This window comes from Diuraphis noxia, unplaced genomic scaffold (genome assembly GCF_037042655.1).
Source record: "Diuraphis noxia isolate RWA-SAM2 unplaced genomic scaffold, SU_Dnox_SAM2 contig0001, whole genome shotgun sequence".
NCBI classification, from domain to species: Eukaryota; Metazoa; Arthropoda; class Insecta; order Hemiptera; family Aphididae; genus Diuraphis; species Diuraphis noxia.
The window spans coordinates 91646353-91658238 of NW_028301711.1; the positions used below are offsets into that span (position 1 = coordinate 91646353).

The window sequence follows — 11886 nt, forward strand, 5'->3', positions numbered from 1 at the left end:
ACGCATAGGTCAACATAATCAACTCAAATATACGAGTAACGAGTACATTATAATAAATAAATTATATTATAACACAATATTATTTATTATAAAAAAATGCTTACGTAACCTCAAAAGTAATAACATTTAGTCGAAAACATTAATTAAGTAAACAAACTTATCACAAAACTACGCCAAAACCACGAAAATTCTATTTTTAGATTAGAAACTCCATGTCTATGTGAGATAGTGATAAAAAGAAAAATAATATATTATAGGTAACGGCAACTGCGCGGCTGTCCAAAAACATAACACAGTATCTGACACTCTTATCAAAATTGATGTTTTTACAAAATCCAATTCAGGTGAAAATGCTTAATATTATTTTCTTATTCTCCTTGATTTCTGATGATTATTTTTTAATTTAGAAGACAGTAACTACTAACAACTTTCTATGATAAGAATTTTTCCAAATTAAAAACACAGTAACTACCTACTTTTTTTCGTCGTTCTAATTTTAGCATAGACTTGACAATAATATGACTAGACAGTAAGTACTAAGTTGTTAACTAGTATTCTGTCACGGTCTTAGACCCATACACAGTCAAGACATAATATAGTGTATACTGTAATAGTGAATCATATTTTCTTCAACACGTCGCCTTAATTTTTTAACATGAACAACAAGTAAGTTTGGTACCCTATTTATTTAATATGTTCAAATAATATTAAAGTCGTATTATATATTTAAGGAATTACTTTTCACCAGCATCTGCAGCGGCATCATGTTTATTAGATCATGATTATAGTATTCAAACTACAGAATCAAATTATGTCGATGAAGAAACTATTTTTGAAAAATCAATTGAAATTGATGATGAGACACTGGACCCTAGTTATATTATTGATTCATTGGATAATGTAAGTATGGTATCAATAGATTTGGATCCTGTTATGAATTCTACTAATATTCATAATGTACCTGATGAAACCATGTCAAAATCCCGAAAACTAAGTAAAAAAGATTTGTTAGAAATGAATTCCAAAAGAGAACTGGCAAAAATTGAAAAAGCCAAAATTAAACATCCATTCAGGGATATAACTTGTACAGATTCTTGTAGAATGCAGTGTCATAGCGAAGAACTGTCTCTGAATCATAGTCAAAGCATTTGGACAGATTTCTGGTCTCAATGTTATACCGATAGAAGAAAATTTTTAGCTAAATCAATAACTATTAAACCTATAAAACGTCGTACTGTAGTTAGTTCTAAGGACAATTTCAACAGAAACACATCTCGATTGTATCACCTACCTACAGGGCACCTTCATGATCAAATTCGGGTTTGTAAATCAACATTTTTGAACACTTTTGGTTATTCAAATGACTCAATTGTGACTGAACTTTGTAAATACTTAAAAGATGTTAACAATAATCCTTGTTCATCAAAAGTAAAAGAAAATAGAGGTCTACACAATAATTCAAAAATGTTTGACAGACAAGTAGTAATTGACCATATTAAAACTTTCAAGCCTTGTAGTAGTCACTACCGAAGGCACAATGCCCCTAATATATTGTATTTACCTCGAGAATTAACAGTGAATAAAATGTACTTGGATTTTTGCACACAAAATGGAAAATGTATCTCACAAGAATCATATAGAAGTGTTCTAAAAATGTTAAATATTTCACTAAAAAAACCTAACTCAGATAAGTGTGAAGATTGTTTTACTTTCATGAACGAAATTGAAAATTCACAAGTTGAAGATGAAATAGAAGTGATAAAAACTAAGCTGGAAAAACATAAATCAAAAGCATCAAAAGCAAATTACTTGTACAAAATGGATGCTAATATAAATATAATAACAACCAGAGTATATTCTATGGATCTTCAAAAAGTTCTTTTGCTTCCAATTCTACCAGAATCAAAGACATGTTTTTTTACTAGTAGACTTGTTGTCTTTAATGAAACATTTGCTTCTTTAAAACCAAAAGGGAATAGCATTTGTGTACTCTGGCATGAAGCAATAGCAGGAAGAAAGGGTGAAAATATTACAGACTCTATATTAGCCCTAATCGAACATGAAAGGGATGCGATAGATTTTATATTTTGGTGTGACAATTGTACAGGTCAAAATAAGAATTGGATTCTATTTACAGCATTAGTTTGTATTTTAAATTCCAATCATAATTCTGTAGAAAGTGTAACTTTAAAATATTTAACAAAAGGTCACACTCATATGTCAGCAGATGGAGTACATGGAAATATAGAAACAAAAATAAGGAAAGTTAGAAATATTTACGATTATGATGACCTAAAAAATACAATTAAAGCTAGCAGGCAGAATTTAGATATAGAGATCAAAAAAATTCAGACAATGGACAAGTAAAAAAAGAACTACAAACATTAAATCTGACCCACTTAAAAATTTTAAACTAGGTGATATAGTAATGGCTAAATTTAAAAGAGGTTCTGTTACAATGTTTTATTCAACTGACTTAGATAATGAAATTCTTCAGGAACTGGACTTTTTACAAAAAAAATTCATAAAAAACATTACCAGTTATGAGCCAAACATAATTATACAAAACAGAGGAATACCTCCAACTAAAAAAAAAGATATAATTGAAAAATTAGTCCCATTGATGCCAGCTAATAGAGAACTATTTTGGACTGAACTTCCAGTCTCGTTGACTTCAACTGACTTGGTTGAAAATATTGATTTGTCTGATACTTTCATTAATGAATGTAATTAATAATTAGTAATTTTTAAAATGTTTTAGGTAGTTACTAGTTTGATATACAGACATTATAATTATGTAAATATTTGATATTTTAAATTTTTATAATTATGAGTTATTTATTGTTTCTACTAAATTAAAATATTGAAAGCTGTGTTTTTTAATATTTAAATAAGTTTATAATATGTTCATGATATTTTTATTGAAAATAAGTTGTTGTTTAAATTTGCAAAGACTGCCAAAATGTAACATTGTCAATTTATTAATTAATTGTGATACTTTTATGATTATGAGTTATTTATTGTTTCTACTAAATTAAAATATTGAAAGCTGTGTTTTTTAATATTTAAATAAGTTTATAATATGTTCATGATATTTTTATTGAAAATAAGTTGTTTTTTAAATTTGCAAAGACTGCCAAAATGTAACATTGTCAATTTATTAATTAATTGTGATACTTTTATGATTATGAGTTATTTATTGTTTCTAATAAATTAAAATATTGAAAGCTGTGTTTTTTAATATTTAAATAAGTTTATAATATGTTCATGATATTTTTATTGAAAATAAGTTGTTGTTTAAATTTGCAAAGACTGCCAAAATGTAACACTGTCAATTGATTCATTCATTGTGATACTTTTAAAATGTTTCAGTTATAAATAAAGACTGCTTATTATAACAATATGTTAACATAATATTTGTTATGGCTATTTACTTTAATAATATAAACTCATATTAAACAATTAAATTATCACTTATAATTTAATATTAGAGTTTTATTCAGATTTAATATCATTTATTTATGTTTTGAAAACCAAAATTAAAACACAGTAAAAGCCATTGCTGTGTTTTTAATTTTATCATACTATTTTATTTTCTACCATTATCAAAATCAAAACAAAGTAACTGTCTTAACTCCTTGACAAACAGAAAATGACAAATTATTGATATCAAAAAATGTAGAAAATGGTCCTAATTCATTGATAAGTGAGGTTTCAGGTTTAAATTTTATGAGATAGATAGCGGCCTTTTGGTATTTACTGATATTGCTCTCCTGTAAAATGTTATCAAACGTAGTTACTGTGTTATGTTTTTGGACAGCCGTGCGGTCTGCGGGCAACCAAGGTTAATAATGTTTACCATATCAGATAATAGATAATGGTACTCAATCTATAAAATTGTTAAGAATCTATAAACCAAGACGGGCAACTTTACTGTATTATATGTATTTATAATCATATGATAATGTAACGAAAATTGTGTACCATAACTTTTTTCAGTCGTGAATTGTAATATTTTCCTAAGATAGCTACTATTATTAAAAAATAAAGGATTTATAATTCACGTAAAAATATAGCAAAAGTTCTAAAAAAATAAGTTCGTTTCTAACGAATGCTTTGCACCCCACAAATAATTTCAACGGGTGCTCAAGCACCCGGGCACCCGTCTACATGGCGCCTATGGTCTTGTTTACTTATGATCTGAAATCTGAACCTTCAAAAAACATGGAAACGTTTACTGTACTACATGATGTTAGAGCCAATGTCAACGGTATTTTACAAACGTTTTTTGTTTCGTAGGTGGGGTCGACTTGTTCACCGATAACTATTGGATCACTACCAATTCTCCCAATTTGATACCGCATAATTCGATTTATAACAAATTTGATATACAGATAAATAAAAGTTCAGCATTTTTGATAAAATAGTACTATAGAAAAAACAGTAATTAATTATTAATACTTCTGAAATCAACTTAATTGTTTCAAAATGTTGTAAAATATAAGCTTAATAAAATAAGTTATACAATAGTTGTATAAAATAATTTATATAATTACACATCCATAACTGCATCATAGTGTACATTGTTGACGTTCCTTATATAAATGCACTTTTCGTTCATCATTATTTTTTTCTTTAAGTCCATATATTTGTTGAATATTTGCCACTTATTCGTAACTGTAGAATAAACATAAATTGATGTTTTTAGTAAGAAAGCAGCAAATATTTCGACATCAGTTCCCAATACACCTAAAAATCGGAAATGTATATTATTATTTTTCGTTAATAAAGGTTTAGTAATTATATAATTTTTATAATAAATAATTTTAATACTAATCATCATTTTCTATATTTTTTTTTAGATATTGAAGAAGTTTATTTTTTCCTCCAACATATTTTTCAATATTTTTATTTGTCTTCACTACCTAAAATAATGTAAATCTCATAAAGTAAAAATAACTCATATTATGTTGTAAATTAATTGTGGTCATACAATATGTCATCATTTTATGATTATGTTTAGATCGGATTTATTTTGATTAAAACAAAAAATAATTTTAATTCTACTATTCTTAACTATACATGAGTCAATTAATTTTTCTTAGATCCCTTTATTGATTATTCCCTTAAATAACTTATTTTATTTTTATAACTAGGTAATAAGTACTATTATGTTTATTTTACATAATATTCAAAGACTTATTAAAAAATTATTTTTTTATTACTGTTTATACCAAGATATTGTTTATTTTTGAAAAATTCTAAAGTCTTATAATGTTTACGAGTAGTCATTAAAAATCAATTTTTACTTTTTCACCATAATTAACTCTACCTTAATAATTCAAATAATTATTTTTTGTTATCCACATTAACGTAATTTCTACAACTATAAAATCAAAAAAAAAATAATATTTATTATTTTGTATTACCTCAGCAATCAAATTTCGAATTTTCAAATGATGATCTTCTGTTCCAGTTATACAGTAAGATATGGACCTATAGAAACAATTACCATCACCAATTATATCTTTGATTTTTGTTGGCTCTCCGAGAATTTTTCCGCGGTACTTATAAGTAAAACACTTTTCTATTTTAAGATTTAAACTCTTGTTCAGTCTCAATTGCCATGGTTTCGTCACGGGATTAAATACGCGTTTATCCAGTTTTGATTCGTTATATTCAATATCCTTCACTTGCAAATTATTGATGTTTTTGGAACTGTCAGTGTCACTATTTTTACTTCCAGACTCGTCAGCATCATATTTTTCTTCAACTTTATTTTTTAACGGTTCATTGTAAATTTTCAAATTTTTTAAATGAATTTTTTTTCAAGACTTTGAACTCATTTTTGAGTACAGGTGTATTTCCAGAGTGAATAGATACTATTTCATATGGACCTTTCCATGGTATCTGACGCCAGCCTCCTTTCCGATCATCCCTACACAAATTCCGGACGAAAACTTTATCACCTTCTTGGAATATGTGACCTGTATTAAGGTCTATTCACACATGTCCGGTCCGTTCAGAATTAATACTGTCCGATAGCATCAATTCACACAAGTCCGTGTCGTCCGGTATTCCATTTTGTGCACTACACTGTGATCACGAATTTCATGTTCATTCACAAACAGTTGTGACAAACAGAACTTCTGTAGTGTAAGAGCGTTTTCATACCTTATTTTTAAGATGGACAATTTAGAAATCGAAGATTTAGCAATGATTGCAATACTACTGGATGAAGATGAAGCAGCAAAAAAAAAAGTAGTAAAAAAAAGAAAACGAACCTGGGTTCATGATTTATGGAAGAAAAGAAATATTGAAGGAGAATTCACAACACTATACAATGAATTAGTAGATCACGAAACCAAGTTTTTTGAGTACTTTCGGATGTCTAAATATAGTTTTGATATTTTATTATTAAAAATTCAAGATGATATAAAAAGACAAGACACTCATTGGAGGATGGCAATAACTCCCATGGAAAGACTTGCAGTAACTCTAAGGTACCCAAACGATCATTATTATATATTATACCTACCTATTATAATATTTTACTAACCTATTAATAAATTATAGTCTGGGTTACACGTAATAGAAAAAAAAAATATTTTTATATTTTTTATATTTTTATTTTTAATACTGAAAAATTAAAACTGCTAAATTTGTAAATATGATTATAAAAAATATTACAATCTGTACCTAATATATACTAAAATAGTATTTCATAAAATAGTATAATATAAATTTTACAGAAAGGTATTGCACATTTAAAAAATATGTTTTATAAGATGTATATAATATAAATTTTTTTAAACTTCAATCAAACACATCATACATTTAAAAATTTAAAATAACAAATAAAACAAAACATTTGTATTTTTCAACCATACTTTGGTAAATATTATTTTATATATTACAAGAGAAATAAATTACTAAAAAAATTATAATTAGGTAATCATAAACATACTTTGTTCATGCTTATAAGATGTAAGTTTTAATTATTTACTTATTTTTATTTGCACCAAATGTTTCATAGTAGGTAGCAACTCTTGAGCCATTTGTTTGTCCGACATAATGAATTGGTCCTGAATGCATGTCCTGGTTTGGAGATACTGCAGGGGATGGAGAAAATGGCAATTGAACAGATTGTGTGTCTATGTTTTGGTATGTTTGTTGTCCCGTGGGTGTATTACGAATAGGCGTAGAAGTATATGGGTGATTTTGTGTATGGGTATCTACAGGTAAGTTATTATACTCTGAAAGTGGTTTTTGTTGGGAATACTGCATGTGTTGTGGTGGTGATGGTGAATTGATCGTAGTATAAGATGTTTGCCTTTGTTGTTCCAAAATCATGTTCATTTCAAGCTCTTGGACAATGGAAAAAATTTTAGTCTTTGCTAAATTTAAATTATATGGTGAAAACGATTTCAGAGACGGAGAAATACTAGCTAAAAAAGCATCAACAGGATGTGGTTGTAAAACGGTTGGTAATGTGTCTTTTTTGATCTCATTTTTTTCAATTAAATACTTCATCAAAGTAGATGAAGCTGTTTCTGGAGTATTATTATTTGATTTTCGTTTTTTAAGGGGCTTATTTGTTGCCGGGGGAGATGGTGGTTCTTCTTCTTCATATTCTATACTTTTGTTAACTTCCTTACTTTGTTTTGCGATTTCCTCAGATACATCGTGTCCAACTTCATGATCAGAATCATCGTTTTCTAAATTGCTCATCGTGTCCCTTTCTTGGAGATGTGGTTTTAAAAACTCAAGCTGGTCTTGATATTTGTATTTTTTAATTTTAAATGCTGCCTGACCACTTTTTGTTATATTTTTCCTCATTGACTTACGAAAATTGTCTCTTATATTGTTCCCTCTAGTTTTACAAACTTGACCTAAGTATATAAAAATAACATAATGCAATAATTAGATACCTATATACAAAATGAAAATTCATAAATCGACGAGTATGTTTATGCAATTACACAAACATAATATGATTAATATAATACGATTACTCAAACAAAATAGTATTTGAGCAAATGTATTTAGAATACTTTTTGGTTTAAGTATTTGGAAAGTATTTTAAATACTGTCTTGGACGTATTTGTATTTGAAAATCAAATATTTTTATACAAAAATACTTTTGAGCTAGTTTCAAAATTGAAAATTGAAAATGTCTTTAAATAATTTGAAAAGATTTGAAATTTTTTGAAAATGTTATCATGTATAGAAAATGCCTGTTTTTAAAACACACATTATGGAAAATTAATATATTTACCTCTATCTTATTAGAATATAAAAAAAAATGTAACAACAATTTATAAATAATATATGTACTCTAAATTATAGCTGTAGTATTAACTAGGCAGTAAGTTAAAACAGAGCATGCATTATATGAATTAATATTTTATTTCAGATTTTTGGCAACTGGAGATTCATTCAAAACTATTTCTTTTAGTTATCGATTAGGCCATTCTACTGTTTATCATATAGTTATTGAGACGTGTAGAGCTATAGTACATCGATTAATGCCTGAAGTCATGCCACCTCCAACTGAAGATCGGTGGGAACAAATAGCTCAAGATTTTTGGATGTTATGGAATTTCCCAAATTGTTTAGGGACGATTGATGGGAAGCATGTCACTATTCAAGCTCCTCCAAACAGTGGTTCCAATTACTATAATTATAAAAAAACATTTTCGATTGTTTTGCTTGCTCTGGTTAACGCACATAATAATTTCATAGCGGTTGATGTAGGCTCATATGGGAAAAATAGTGATGGAGGCATATTAGCTCACTTAAATTTAGGAAAAGCCTTGGAAAACAACTCACTGAAAATTCCAGGAACTAACACCAAAGCGCCGTTTGTTATAGTTGGAGACAGGCCCGGCGGAAGGCACAGGCAACACAGGCCTATGCCTGGGGCGGCATTATGTAAGAGGCGGCATTTTCTCGGTGGTAGACAGGATCGTATAATTTTGTGTAATCTTTTGATACTTAGGCTTACGCAAAAACTGAAAACCGTTTTTGAAACACTGATGAGCAAAAAATAAATAATTTAATTATTACGTTTTTAATATTTTAAAAATAATTGCTGATATCCAGCAATTAACTAAATTATTTTTGGCTGGTATGGAAATACTAGAAATGTATAATACACTCAAATCAAACTTAAGATAACGTATATCAACATTTAGTTTTCTCTGAAATGACAACGTCGATGAACATGGATAACAATAGTATACTATATAATAATATCATAGAATAATAAAATTATTCTGTGACAATTATACACTGTTATATTATTGGCTTATTGCTATTTATTATATTGTTTATTTTTGGCCGGGTGACACGGGTTATGCGCTGATAATAGTAACAGAACCCAATGCGTTGATAATTTAATACCGATAATAAAAGTATTTGTTTTTCATCCGTCACATTGTCGTGACCTCTTAAAATATTTTTACAGTTATTTAGTATTTACTGACAACGGTGGCTGAACATTTACAGGTATCGTACCCATGTTATAGCATATTATATGATTTTATGTAAATTGTTGTGTAACAAAATTGTACCTATATTGTTAGTATATTAATAAATTGTGTAATAAATAATTTTAATAATAAATAATAATAATTGTTATAATAGGCATATATCAGCATTTAGCGTGAATATTATTAAAGATATTCAATCTAACGATTGACAAACTGTTCACTATATAAGATTTATACGTAGGGAATATTCATAATTATATACTTTAACTGAATTTTAATAATTAAATGAAATCTAGATAATCTTAACTTTTTTAAGCGATGATAATTTATTAGTAATTACTAATTACATAGATTATTATTTTTAATGCTAATAAGCTGTGTGTATTATTGCATATCTATCACCTACACTATTATACCTTAATCTATTAATCTATATCATAAATTAAACAGGTCTATTAGTCTGAAAAAGGGTACATTTGATACTCTATTAAGATGACGCTACAGACACATTTGTTGTCTCCATCTTACAAGTACGTAATATGGAAAATTCACGCTTAGCAGATCACGTTTAACTCCGTTTGTTTAAAAATTAGAGTAAATTTACCTATAATGAAACTTGATGGCAAGAACATAATCTGTGTTCATATGTTGGGTTTTTATGATAATTTAGTTTTTAAGTGAGTTATGAGCATTTTTTACACTTTTTTATACACGCATAACTTCATACAACAATGAACTATCGTAAAAACCCAACATACGAACACAGAAAATTTTCTTGCCATCAAGTTTCATAATAGGTCAATTTACTATAATTTTTAAACTAACGGAGTTAAACGTGATCTGTTAAGCGTGAATTTGCTATGTTACGTAATTGTAAGACGGAGACAACAAATGTGTGTGTAGCGTCCTCTTAATTAGTATTGTATTTATTTAATTAATTAATAACATAAAAAAATAATTAATCAATAATTTAAATTTAAAAAAAATTGCATTTGTTAACAATTACATTTATTTCCTGGCATACAATTTTTTCTTAGAATTTTGAAAAAAAAAGAAAAGTAGAAATCTGAAATGTCGAACAGCGCGAAACGCACTCGGTTGTCTGGAGCAGAATATAAGAAAAAACGTGTAGCACGTGAATTAGAAATATCTAAACAAGAAGATCAGATTTTAAATTTTTTTCAACAACTACCAGTTCGTAACTCCCGAAATAAAGATGATATTAATATTTCTTCAGAGAGTTTAGAAATTGAAAGCGACAATACTACTGGCGTGTGTGATAATGTGCAGGATATCGTGGAAATAGAAACGCATGTTTCAGCATCTAACTCAGAAGAAGATGGTAATTTAACTTTAAAAGATAACTTTTCCCCGGATAAAAAAAATAGTTTTAGTATATCTTCAGGAAACATTAAAAAAGATTATTGTGAAAGTATTGAATGTGATGCTGATTTATTGATTGAGGGTAATTCCAATCGGGAAATGGTTGAACAAAATGATCAAGATCTTAGTCTAGTGACAGGTACACCTGCAGATTCATTTGACCTTGAATTATTTAAAGATCCAAAGAAATGACCAGCTATTTGTGATAAAATAAGAATGTTATTAGTTCAAAAGGGCCCTTATCAAATATATTTGAATTCGTACCCAAAAGATGATTCAAGTCGAAGATTTACAAGTAATCATTTTTTTAGAAAATTAAGTAATGGAATGAAGGTAAAACGATCATGGTTAGTATATTCTAGTACGAGTGATTCTGTATTTTGTTATTGCTGCAAATTATTTAATGATACAAAATCGTCTTTAGGCAAAGAGGGATATCATGATTGGAAGAACATTTCTGAAACTTTAAAACAACATGAACGGTCTCCAAATCATGAAACAACATTTCTTAAGTGGAAAGAACTAGAAATAAGAATAAATAATTCAAAAACTATTGATAATATAAATGAAAAAATAATAAAAACGGAAATTCAACATTGGAGACAAGTTATAGAAAGAATAATATCTTTAATACGAGTACTTGGAAATCAAAACTTAGCTCTACGGGAAACTCACGATAAACTTAATGTAGAAAATAATGGAAATTTTTTAAAATTTACTGAGTTTTTAGGTCAATTCGACCCAGTTATGAAGGAACATATAAGAAGAATAACCTCCGATGAAATACATACCCATTATCTTGGAAAAGAGATACAAAATGAGATAATTAATTTATTGGTGAAAAAAATTAGACTTCATATACTAAAATGTTTGAAAAAAGCTAAATACTATTCAATTATTCTCGATTGTACGCCAGATATTAGCAATAAAGAACAAATGACCATGATTTTCAGATTTGTGACTATCTCAGAGGATACTGGTGAAGTCACTATAAATGAGCACTTTGTTG

General features: G+C 27.8%; 1 pseudogene; it reads left to right on the top strand.

Annotated features, from left to right (window-relative positions):
* Positions 1 to 492: 492 nt before the first annotated feature.
* LOC149062450 (uncharacterized) lies at positions 493 to 2963 on the top strand (annotated as a pseudogene).
* The last annotated feature ends 8923 nt before the right edge of the window (positions 2964 to 11886 follow it).